Source organism: Mustela lutreola, chromosome 3, assembly GCF_030435805.1.
Source record: "Mustela lutreola isolate mMusLut2 chromosome 3, mMusLut2.pri, whole genome shotgun sequence".
NCBI classification, from domain to species: Eukaryota; Metazoa; Chordata; class Mammalia; order Carnivora; family Mustelidae; genus Mustela; species Mustela lutreola.
In genome coordinates, this window is record NC_081292.1 from 137708805 (window position 1) to 137721761 (window position 12957).

At 40.0% G+C, this 12957-nt stretch overlaps 1 protein-coding gene across 12 annotated transcripts in view; it reads right to left on the minus strand.

The window, feature by feature from the left end:
- Window positions 1-12957, minus strand: part of OSBPL6 (oxysterol binding protein like 6) — a 204355-nt gene that overhangs the window by 160068 nt on the left and 31330 nt on the right. For all 12 annotated transcript variants that reach the window (XM_059166931.1, XM_059166941.1, XM_059166939.1 and 9 more), the window contains exon 2: window positions 11296-11356. The gene's annotated coding sequence lies outside the window, so the exon portion shown is untranslated. The remainder of the gene's footprint in view (window positions 1-11295; window positions 11357-12957) is intronic.

Here is a 12957-nt window from a genome sequence, read left to right on the forward strand (position 1 = left end):
TAAATTTCTAAAAAAGGGAACTGAATGAAAAAAATATATGTACTATTAATTTTTTTCATTTTATATCAGTAAGACTCATCTATGCTGCAACGCTTTCATTATACTTTATTTTGATTGGACTATATGTCCCATTGAATGCATTTATAGTTTACTCATCTACTCTCTTGCCCACAGACATTTTGGGTTTTCCCAGGTTTCTGATGTTGTACACAGTACTGCCATAAATACTTTTGCACATATTTCCTGGTGCATATGTGCAAGAATCTCTTTTACATATATACTTGGGAGTAAAATATTGGAAATGTGGTTATGAAAGAATGCCAATACTATTTTCTAAGGTACTTGTATAAATATACTAGCAGGTGTGAGATCCTCTGGATCTCCATCTGCCCTAGCACTTGACATTAACAAATCTTTCAAATTTTCCAATTGAATGGGTATAAAATGGCATTTCATTGGAGCTCTGAGTTGTAGTCCAAATCACAAATGATGTTGAACATTTTATATATATATTTTTTGGCCATCTGTGCTTCCTTATCTGTATCTATAAAATACCCAGGCACATCTTTGCCCATTTTTCTAGGGGGTTGTTCATGCTTTTCTTCTTGATTGCTAGGACTTCTTTGTGTAATCTCAAAAACGATCAGTTCATCACCAGTCTTGTTTCATTTATACCCCAGTTTCCCCTCCACAAACAAATACTGAAGCAAATTTAGGCATCATACAATTTCAATAAGTTTCTTTAAACGAACAAAATTCTTAATTTTAATATATCCAATTTGTCAATCTTTTTTTATATTAAATGTGTGGGTTTTTGTTTTTTGTTTTTGTATCTTAAGAAATCATTTCTGAAGACTAAAAGTATGAAAACACTTAGGAAATCCTTTCCTACCCCAAGTCTTAAGGTTTTCTTCTTGACATTTAAGACATTAAAGCCTCCAGAAGGAGTTGGGGGTTTTTTTGGTTGTTTTTTTGTTTTTTGTTTTTTGTTTTTTGTTTTTTGTTTTTGTTTTTGTTTTGGCATATGGTATAAAGTGCAAGGTGAAGCAGCAAATGTTGATGCAGAAGCTGCAAGTTCTCTAGAAGATCTAGCTAAGATAATTCATGATAGTGGTTACACAAAACAAGAGATTTTCAGTGTAGACAAAACAGCCTTATACTAGATGAAGATGTCATCTAGAACTTTCATAGCTGAAGAGGAGAAGTCAATGCCTGTCTTCAAAGCTTCAAAGGACAAGCTGACTCTCCTATTCGGGGCTAACACAACTGATGACTTTTATTGGAAGCCAATGCTCATTGACAATTCTGAAATTCTAGGGCCCTTAAAAATTATGGAACATCTACTCTGCCTAGGCTCTATAAATGCAACAACAAAGCCTGAACATCTGTTTACTGAATATTTTAATATTCATGGTTTACTGAATATTTTAAGTGCACTGCTGAGACCTACTGCTTAGGAAAAAAAAGATGCCTTTAGAAATATTATTGCTTACTGACATTACGCCTGGTCATCCCAGAGCTCTGATGGAGATGTGCAATGAAATTAATGTTGTGTTCACCCCTGCTATCAAAACATCTATTCTTCAGCCCATGGATCCAGGAATCATTTCAAGTTTCAAGTCTTACCATTTAAGAAATATGTGTCATAAGGCTTTAGGGTGTCATAGGTAGTGATTCGTCTGATGGATCTGGGCAAAGTAAATCGAAAAACTTTGGGGAAGGATTCAGCATTCCATATGCCATTAAGATCATTTGTGATTGATGGAAGAGGTCAAAATATCAACATTAACAGAAGTTTGAAAGAAGTTGACTGCAGCACGCATGGACGATTTTGAGGGATTCAAGCCTTCAATGAATAAAGTAACTGCAATGTGGTGAAAAAAAGCAAGAGAACTAGAAGTAGAAATGGAGCCTGAAGAAAGGACTGATCGCTACTATCTTATGATAAAACCTGAATAGATGAGGAGTTGCTTCTTATGTATGAACAAAGAAAGTGGTTTCTTGAGATGGAATCAATTCCTGGTGAAGATGCTGTGAAGACTGTTGACAACAAAGGATTTAGATGGAAAATAACACAATATCAAATAGCATCACACGCTACAGAAATTGTTCATGAACAGAAGTGTTAACCAATGCAAACTTGTCTTATCTTAAGAAATTGCCACAGCCATTCCAACCTTCACCAACCACCACTCTGATCAGTTAGCAGCTATCAAAACTGAGGCAAGATCCTCCACTAGCAAAAAAAAATAGGACTCACTGAAAGCTCAGATGATGGTTAGCATCTTTTAGCAATAAGGTATTTGTTAATTTGTTAATTCAGGTATGTACATTGTTTTTTAGACATAATGCTATTTCCCATTTAATAGACTAGTGCATAGAGTAAACATAACGTTCATATGCACTAGGAAACAAAACAACTTCATCTGACTCCCTTTATTATGAGATATACTTTATTGTGGTAGTCTGGAATTGAACCTGCAACATTTTCAAGGTGAGCCTGTATGCTACAGAAGTCAAAATTATCCTGAGATAGGCTAGGAAACATTCATTGCATCACTTACTCAAGACATAAGCTTCTACTAAATAAATGCTAGGCACTAGGCTAGATGCTGGAGAAACCAACACAAATAAAAGAAAGTTTGTAACTGAGGTCAAGAAAGGGAAACACATACATAAAGAAATAACAATTGTACAATAGACATTAGACTCAGTGGAGCATGAGAAAAGGAGTAATCAGCTGGGAAAATTATGAAATTGACTGATGTCTCTGTTCTGCTACCCAGCTCCAATAAAAGACATTCTTTTATAAATAAGTCCTCTTCCAAATGTGTATGTTTCCAAAGGGCAAGGAGATCCTCAGAGAAGAAGATTTACCCTGTGTTGGTTATTCTCCATTCACCCCTTCCTACCTCAGATCCCATGATCCAACCTTCTCTGCCCTTCTCTGGGCTCTAGGAAACTGACTTCTATAAACAGCATCACCCAGAATCCTTTACTCTAGCTCCCAGATGGATGTGGCTTATAGAAGACACCAGAGAAAGACTGGAGAGGAGAGTGGAGGGAAGTCAACTTAATTGAACTCACCTCCATCTCCCTACCTATCCCAGTCTTGCCTGTAGCTGGATTCACCCTTACAGTTCCATGGACATGCTTCTCAATGGGTTCCAGGAACACTGCTTCTTCCCTCATTCTTTCTGGTCTAGGCACAGTGTTGGCTCCCACCTTTGCTACCTGTGGAGTATTTTGCCATCCCCTGGGGGTTTCCCTGAGCCCTGTCCTCAACTTTTTAAATCATTCCTTCATTAAATACTCCTTCATTAAATACTTTTACAACATGCCATCAATGTAACCTGCCAGAACACTAACCAAAACCATAATTTTCTGCAACTAAAAAATCCAATCTCTAGAAAATACCTGAGCAAGGGTTACGTTTTCAAAGGGCCTGAAATCTGGACCATCGCTGTCCAACATTTATTGAATAAACTACCTTTGACAGCACTTCTTATCACGTGCTAGGTATGCCAGTTTTGACTACAGTAAAGTTTGCATCTCTCCTGGACTTGGCTTGCCATCTTCAAAAAAGGGAGTCTTAAGAGTAGTTGTGGGTATTTTAAGAGTGACTCACAGGCTTTTTTTTTTTAATGTAATGGGATGAATTAAGCACCTGACTGAGGGTTCTGAGAATAGAGAACGGCCCACTCACTGATGTTCCCAGAAGGGCTTTCATCCCAGGGCTACACAATGCCTTTCTGCTCAGATCTGCATTCTGCTGATTCAAGCAGCTAAAATCCTGCCACCTGTCTTAATAACCATCTTGGTATACTGTAGATTTCCGTTGTTTAAAAGAAAAACCAAATTGACTAAGTACACTAGTTTCAAATCTCTAACGGCTCTGATTCATGGAACTAACCAGTAAAAGTGCGTCCTGTGATTCTGAGTGGCATCATTCTGACCCCCCCCAAATCAGCCATGATTTACTCAGGCTACAATGATGAGTACAAGACAAAAACAGCATTAGTTCCTCAGACCAGGGTTGGCCAAACACACTAGATGAGTCTGTTTCAGTGAAAAAAAAATATTGTTATTGTATGCTTTTTAGAAGTCTTCACCATTCTTTTTTCCCTCACCAGATCCTCATGTACTGGCCATGGATTTTCTTTTTTCTAAACATAACATTTTGGTATTTATATTTAGTGCCTATGCTATAGCGTTTTTTTTTGTATGCTGGTATTTGTTATTTTGATTTCCACTCTTTACTCCAATGCTACCTTCTCCTCCTTCTTGCCTCTCTTCTATCCCTATCCTCTTAATGCACTTTTCCTTCATTCTCTCCCTTCCCTGAGTTCATTGCCAGATCAGGACCTAACCTCATCTCCCCAACACATTAGCAAAGTGCCCTAAAATTGACAAATGCACTTCCGCTGCTAAAGACAGAGTTCCTCCCATCAGAAAAGGCATTCCCACGGGGACTTGGGTTATCCTTTGGGCATTTGATTAGAAGCAAGTGAGGTTGCCCGGGCAACCACTCCAAATTGTCCTAAGATGCCTGGCAAGCATGTTTTACGCAGCCTGATGTGAAGGTCACACTAGCCAACCCTGTGACAGTTAAAGGCGCAGTCTCTATGCAGTCAGCCAAGGGCTCAGGGAACATCCATCAGATGAGCTCAATAACATTTGCATAATCATAAAATTGTCAGACTCCCAAAGCCATAAGGACCCATGTGAGCAATCTATTTCAAAGAGCCAAAGAGAGCTTTGAAAAGGAGTAACAATAGGTGAGTGTGCTAAAATCATTAAAAAGAATACATCAAAACCAACCAGATGGAATCCAATCGCTTAGCTGGTAAAAAAAAAAAAAAAAATACTTAAGCTACTCAGTTTTCTCACATGATTTAAAAATGGTTCTACTCTGAGGCAAGGCAATAAACTGAAAGGCCTAGAAAAAGTCACTCCATAGCTTTACTCCATATAATCTCCCTAGATCAGAAGTATTTAAGCTATTATTCTCAAATAGCAAGACTCAATATTGAAAAACAGGCCAATACCCACTAAATTAATGTTACATTTAGCTAAATCTCAATCAAAACTCCAATCCACTGGGCAAAATATCTACGAGGCCGAGAAGAAATCATGTGCCTAAAACACAAAGTGCTCTTACAAAACAATAAGCCAGAACAGGAACATGTCTATGGAAAAATGGGAAAAGAACACAAACTAGCCAATTTACCACAAAATTCAAATGACCAGCACATTACAGAGAAATAAATGCTCAGCCAGAAAAACAAGGATGCAATTTAAAAGAAATGACTTTTGATATAACAAGTGGATAAGGAATCAGAATAAACTCTGGGGAAAGTAACATCCTAACAAGACTCACAAGCTTTCAATATATATTCTAGCTTGATCTAACAAATTCTACTACATTCACTTTTGTTTATTAACTATTTAACTTATTCATTTATTTTACATGAGCGTCTAACTCATGAGCCTGAGATTAAGACCTGAGCCGAGATCAAGCCAGTTGCTTAACCAACTGACTTGCCACCCAGGCATGTCTCTATTACATTTAAAAGTTTATCTTCAGTACATAATCAAACAATTGCCCCATCATGTGTACAAAGATGTTCATCAGAGTATTACTTATCATAGCAAAAAATCAGGACACAACTTAGGTGTCCAGCTAATCTCTGCAGCCATTCTAAATGATGATGTAAATATATAGTCACCAATATGGAAAAAAGTGGCTCAGATATTTTCTCTGGTTGGGGCAAGCATAAGGAAAGAAAGAGGTTTATAAAGCAGCATGTCTCCATTTTTGTAAGAAAAAAAAAAATATATATATATATATATATACACACATAGTAACTTATTTATAGGAATACAAATCCTAAGGAAGAAAATCTGAGTATTTAACACCAAATGCTATTTATTTCCGGATAATGGGATTATGGGTGATTTTGACTTCTTGTGTGAAGTTCCACTTTAATTTTTTTTCTGCCATAAACAAATACTACTTCCCATAGCAATATTTAGCTTTGAAATGTTAAAAGGAATTGTAATTAATTTTCATGCATACATATCAAGAAGTTTTATTTTTTCAACAAACCTTTGCTTTAGGCTAAGATTATTAAACATCTTTGCAATATCTGAGTCTCTATGAATTAGAATATAGAAGGTCCTTAAGCATGTATGGATTTTAGGGAGATGATGGACAAGAGATTAAAAGGACATCACCAGCATCAATTCCTGGAAACCACGCCGGTTACCCAGGAAAGCCATAGCCTAGGGCTGCTTCTGCCATAATCACAGAATCGGAACTTCCTGGGGCTGGACAGGAATGTGCTGCCAGCCAGCTCTTGTTGTGGACTCCAGAAGGGTGATTTCTTTAGCTGATGCCTTCCCTCTTTCCCTTCTATTCCCAATGCATGCATAGAAAGAGAGAAAGGCCAACAATACAACAGAGAACATGGGATTGAAGATGTACAGTTTTTCAAATACAGAGCTCTGGGGTGGTTGACTCTGGGGGGGTAATTTAAATGCTGTGTCTGTGCAGGGTCACTTGAAAGTACAAATCTGGGCTTAGGAAAGTCAAATCCATTCATTTATACCTGGTCAGCCAAATCGAAGTATCTAAAGCATGCTTCCTCTTGTATGATCAACTGTGAATCCAGCCCTCCTGCCCACCCCGCAAAACTTGGCTGGCGGACTCAGTCAGGGAGCCTGTGAGCATTGCTCACGCTCATCAAAGCCACACCTTTGGGCGCCTGGGTGGCTCAGTGGGTTAAGCCGCTGCCTTCAGCTCAGGTCATGATCTCAGGGTCCTGGGATCGAGTCCCACATCGGGCTCTCTGCTCAGCGGGGAGCCTGCTTCCCCCTCTCTCTCTCTGCCTGCCTCTCCATCTACTTATGATTTCTCTCTGTCAAATAAATAAATAAAATCTTTAAAAAAAAAAAAAAAAGCCACACCTTTACAATCCACATCTCCACAGAAACAGACTGTACTTGACGGATAGACACGGCTAACTTTTATTCCTAAACTGAGCGTTAGCCAGTATCATTGTGAAGATATTTAGAAGCTTATTAATTGGGAAAGACAAGTGAAAAATTTCTCTCTATCTCTCTCCCTCTCTCTTTTACAAACACACACACACACACACACACACACACACCCCTGGAAGAGGTGTAGGACCAAATAATCTTATAATTTAACTTATATGTCCCAAAGTCATGTTCATAGCTTCATCTCCCCTTGCATATTGTTTTCTTCCAGTTTCACTCAGTAATGACACACTCATTTATCAAAGGGCTGTATGTTTACTTTACAACACACTCCTCGGAGCAGCCCTGCGTGTTTATCAGGTATTTAAAACCTAGCAGTGTTTCCACCCCAAGCTAAAATAATTGACAACACCATGCCCACCCAGAGTCAGCCAATGCCCCGCAAGCCTGACGCAGGACTCGATCCTGCAACCCTGAGAACATGACCTGAGCCGAAATCAAGGGTCAGATGCTTCATCGACGGCACCACCCAGGCGCCCCTTTTCTCTTTTTTTAAGGCGAATGCTAAGTGGCCATCTCCTAGCTGTGCACGGTTGGGATTTCCAGAGACTGTTCCGCAGTGGTTAGAGTCAATACGAACAGTCTGGTTGAAACAGCCAAGCCCCTGAATGGAGGGGGAAACAAAAAGGTTCTTTACCACAGAGAGTTGTGAAGCAGCTTCAGTGAGCTGAAGAGTCAATTACCTCGGAGCTAAGCCTGGAGCGGAGCCGGCATTCTGGGGCAGAACCTGGCTTAATGGACATGGTCCAGTTATCCCACGAGGGCAACATTTTTTCAGATGCTTTCACTGCTCAGCCACACGCTAGCAGCCTCCAGTCACTGCAGTTTCCCATGCAGCATCTCAGCAACATGGTAAAAATCCAAACCCCACAGGAAGATGCCACTTCAGGAGATAATCCTAATGTCAGCAACCCACAAGCAGCCTTTGTACACAGCCCCACTGACGACACTTCCGCGGCATACTTTCCTTCCAGAAGAAAAATAATTTGAATTTCACATTTTTCCTTATAAATATAGAATCAGGACATCTACCTGTGAGATACATTTTACCAGCAAGAATTTCAAATTCCAATTAGGAGTGTGTTCATTGCATGGCTTAAAAAAAAAAAAAGGTGGAAGATTTACTTCCCATTAATCTCAGGTAGAGAATTAGCCCACCAGAACTTGGTTTCTCACACATCTGTTTTCACATCCTGGCGTTTGGTTCCGTGCACGCCCAGGTGCCACTGGCGCAAAGCAGTCATTCCACCAGAACCATGTGAGAACAGGCGCCCTGAGACCAACCAGCTCGCAGACCGAGGCGACGTGACTTCGTCCCCTGCCCAGCACTCCAGCCCCTTTTGTGAATGCTCCAAATCTGAAAACTGTCAGAATTAACTGGCTTCTCACATTGCTGAAACCTTCAGGACACCAGTTAGGACAACAACAAATTCTCCAGAATCTGTTGCCTTAAAGTCGCATTGCTCGCATAGCACTGTGGTGACAGTTATTTAAAACTATCCGAGCTCAGCATATTGAAGATGACATGTCACAATGTCACTAATTGCTTCTGACATGTGAGGTTTACCACTGGAACCTCTGAATATGAAATGGGTCTTAGATTTAATAGCACATAATTAGTTCCTGTTACATTCCAAAAGGAGAGTCTTGCTGGAAAGGGGGTCCAGTGGGATAGCTTTCAGCGGCAACATGCACTGATTATAAATAACTCTTTGCCAAGAACCAGCCATTCAGACACTGACATGTAACTCAGCTTCGCCTCTCCTTGACGCTAGTGTAATCAACAGTACTAGATTGTTTTCCCTGGCTCCTTTCAGATACTCATCTAAATAGTGCCCTTGACCTGGGCACTAACTGTAGAACCCAACTAGAATGGAGTCAATATCCTTGGGCGACACAGTAGGTGGGAAGCATCCCAAGTTCTGAAATTCACTCGGGTTTTGAAGCTTGGCTTTACCACTTACATTTTTTATTTTGGGTAAATGGTTCAACATCTGTGCTTCACTTTCCTATTCTGCAAAGTAGGAATGAAAATACCTACTTCAAAATGTTGTTGTGAGGATTAAATGTGACTATGGATACTGCAACCAACAGTCCTCGACCTATAGTATGCATTCAATAAACAGTAGCTATTAATACAAGTTTGTTTGTTACCAATAGTCTATGGCTAAGAATTTAATTCAGATTGGCCTTCCTCTTGAATACAGGCAAGTGGAAACATTATATCTAGAATTTTTTTTAAAGACTTTATTTATTTATTTGACAGAGAGAGACACAGCCGGACAGAGAACACACACGGGGAGTGGAAGAGGGAGAAGCAGGCTTCCCGCTGACCAGGGATCCCAATGGGGGGCTCAATCCCAGGACCCTGGGATCACGACCTGAGCCGAAGGCAGACACTTAATGACTGAGGCACCTAGGTGCCCCTATATTTAGAATTCTTGAAGCTACAACAAAAAGGGCAGGGAAACAAGACTACAAAAGGGGGAGAGGAGAATAAGGGACAGACAAGAATAAAAGATACAGGGACGCCTGGGTGGCTCAGTCATTAAGTGTCTGCCTTCAGCTCAGGTCATGATCTCAGGGTCCTGGGATTGAGCCCCACATCAGGCTCCCTGTTCCATGGGAAGCCTGCTTCTCCCTCTCCCACTACCCTCTGCTTGTGTTCTCTCTCTCACTGTGTCCTTCTCTGTCAAATAAATAAATAAAATCCTTAGGAAAAAAAAAAAAAGAATAAAAGATACAAGCAAGGAATTTGTACAAGAGGAACAAATTTAGAGAGGAAAGAAGAGCCAGTGAAAGAGGAAGTTGAAAGAGAAGCAGGGATAAGGAGGAGCCACAAGTGAGTGTGGAGATTTTCCAGAAGCAAAAGAGGAAGAAAGAGAAATACAGGGAAAGGCAGTCCTATTAACAAACCAGAACACTTCTATGAGTAGTAGTATTAAGATATCAGAAATCAGACCACACATCTCAACATATCATTTGCTCAATAACAGATTATATTTCATTAGTACTCTCTCTTTTTTTAAGGATCTTTACATATTTGTCTCATTTTGCCCTATCAAGGACCCGCCTTGTAAGACAGACCAGCAGATACCACTACCCTGGATTTACATTTGAGGGCAAAGAATCAAGAGGTTGACTTGTCAGATCCATCACTTGGGCATGTTCCTGCTCTTAAAATTTTTAACATTCTTTTTTTTTTTTTAAGATTTTATTTATTTATTTGACAGAGATCACAGGTAGGCAGAGAGGCAAGCAGAGAGAGAGGAAGAAACAGCCTCCCCGACAAGCAGAGAGCCAGATGCGGGGCTCAATCCCAGGACCCTGGGATCATGACCTGAACCAAAGGCAGAGGCTTTAACCCACTGAGCCACCCAGGCACCCCTTAACATTTTTAACATTCTTTAATCTCCTAATTAAAAGCACAGCCTGGTTGTTCTCTGACAGCAGGAACAAATCCTATCCTATTCTGATCAAAGAAAAAAGAAAGTAAAGTGAGTTTGGATTTCAGAAAAGAACTTGCACTTTAAAAATAACAACAACAACAACAAAACACTCTATTTCAAAGTAATTTGAAACTTACAGGTAAATTGACAGAACAGGACAAAGAACACTCACCCATCACCTAAAAACCCTCCTGAAATTTGGCCAGTTACCCCGATGATTTCCTTTGCAGCAAAAGGATCTGCTGCAGATCATTCATTGTATTTACTACGTTTCTCAGTCGCCTTCCAGCTAGAACAGTTCCTTGGTCTTTCCTGGAGTTTCATAACTTTTTAAGATAATCCTTACAATAATTTCAGGCACACACAAAAAAGTTGTGGGAGTAGTAAAAAAAACTCTAGTTCCCCCTTGGCCTAGATAACCAATTGTTTGGTCTTCAGTATTTTTTCTGGACCACGTGAGAGTAAATTGTGGTTACGGAGCCCCTATACTCCTGTGTACTCCAATATGCATTTCTCCAAACAAAGACACACTTACATGACAATCACAAGTCTCCTGCAGTGTGGAACAGTTCTTCAGTCTTTACCTGTCTCTCTCATCCTTGACAATTTTAAAGAGTCAGAACTTTTGACTTTCTATTGTGACCTTGACTTTCTCTTGTCACCCTAATTTGGGTTCATCTGATGTTTTCTTATGCCCATATCTGGACCGTGTATTCCTAGCAAGAAGACCCGACACCAAAAGACACAAAGGATGTCAGATCATCCCATCACCAATGGTGCTAACCTTGATCTCCTGGACAGGTTTGTATCCACCAGTCTTCACCATAAAGTCACCATTTCTTCCTCTGGAATAATGAGTGGAAAAATACCGTAAGACTGTGCCAATACCTTATTCTTCATCAAACATCCACCCACCCATAGACAACTCTTGTAGTCATCAACCATCACTGCGATGTTTGCCAAGTGGTGATTTTTGTATTTTCTTTCCTTTTTCTATATTTATTTGTTGGCATTCTTCTATAAGGAAGAACTTTCCCTCCCCATTCCCATGTATCTACTGATCAATGCAGAGTCACCAAATCTTATTTCATCTGATTGTTTATCATACATTACTAACATCATTGCTTTTGATGCTGCAATTTTCCCAGATTAGATAGTGAGGGCCCCTTGCACTTGCCTTTTTGGAAAGCAGGTTTAGTGAATACAATTTCATGTATCAAGAGGTATGTTGGAGGCCAAAAATATGCTTTTTCAATTTGCTTTGGGGGTTGTAAGACAACACACAGAAATCACTGATGAATGTTAGTCCTTTTTTTTTCTTTCCCAATAGTGACTAGCTACCATTCGTTTTTAATTATAAACAGACATCCTCTTAGAATCAAATGTCTGATAATTTTCAAAATGAAGTACCTATATTATCCTTTATAAAAAGACTGAACACCTAAAAAACAATATTCAATACGAAGCATCTTCCTCAAACTTTTCCCTTGGCTTAGGATACTCTTTGGGTGATCTCACACAGGAGAGAAGTCACACCGGCATCTCAGCTGACACAAGACAATGTGTGTCAATGCAGGAGACCCAGCACAGAAGCTCAGTAAGTGGGGTTCCTTTCTGTCCTTTAACCTGCCTCAGAACTACACATCCATTCTTTCTCTGGTCCCATGACCGCCATGACTGGTCTTGTTACAGTCCCCATCTTTGAAGCACTACCCTCAAAGTTTCATCTTCACATCCTTTCTCCCTCACTCACCTGATAAACTCTGTTCGTGCAGGAATCCAGCCTCTAGTTCAGACTCCTGCTATTATTAACCCTCTCTTCCCCTTGCTTCACCTTCCACCTCGATGCCTCTTCCTAGGTTCTAGAAGGGTGGCACTCTCCAACAGAGACCCTCTTCACTCTCTGAAGAAAAAGCTATGTCCCCAAGCTTGGGGCTCAGGGTACTTCAGTCTCTGCCACCAAACCATGTCTCCCTCCCATTCTGTACTACACATTCTATACTAAACTGCAGGCCTGCAATTCTTTTACTTTTTTGTTCACTTAAATCCACTGCAAGACCTCAAAATACAGGGTAGACTTCTGCTTCGCCTTGTGTCTCTCTGCCCATCTCTGTGCCCAGGAAATGTTTGCTGGGTTAATAAATCAAAAGGCACCCATGGAAGACTCTGTCGTCCATTTATTAACAGCACTACACATAAAAGCCAATCTTCCTAGAAGTTTATTACTGATTCACATTTGAAGAAGTCATATATTTGTTTTGAATAACAGAGTAATTAGGCTATTTGGCAGACTTCAGCGGAAGAGGCAAAAACCTCTTTAGAATGGCCATTATCTCCATAGCTGATAAGCCCACCTAAGTATTTAATTACCATTCTCAATTCCAGAGGTGCCATGTTGTTGTTGTTTTTTTAAGGTTCACTTTGTTTTTATAAATTGGTGTTTTGT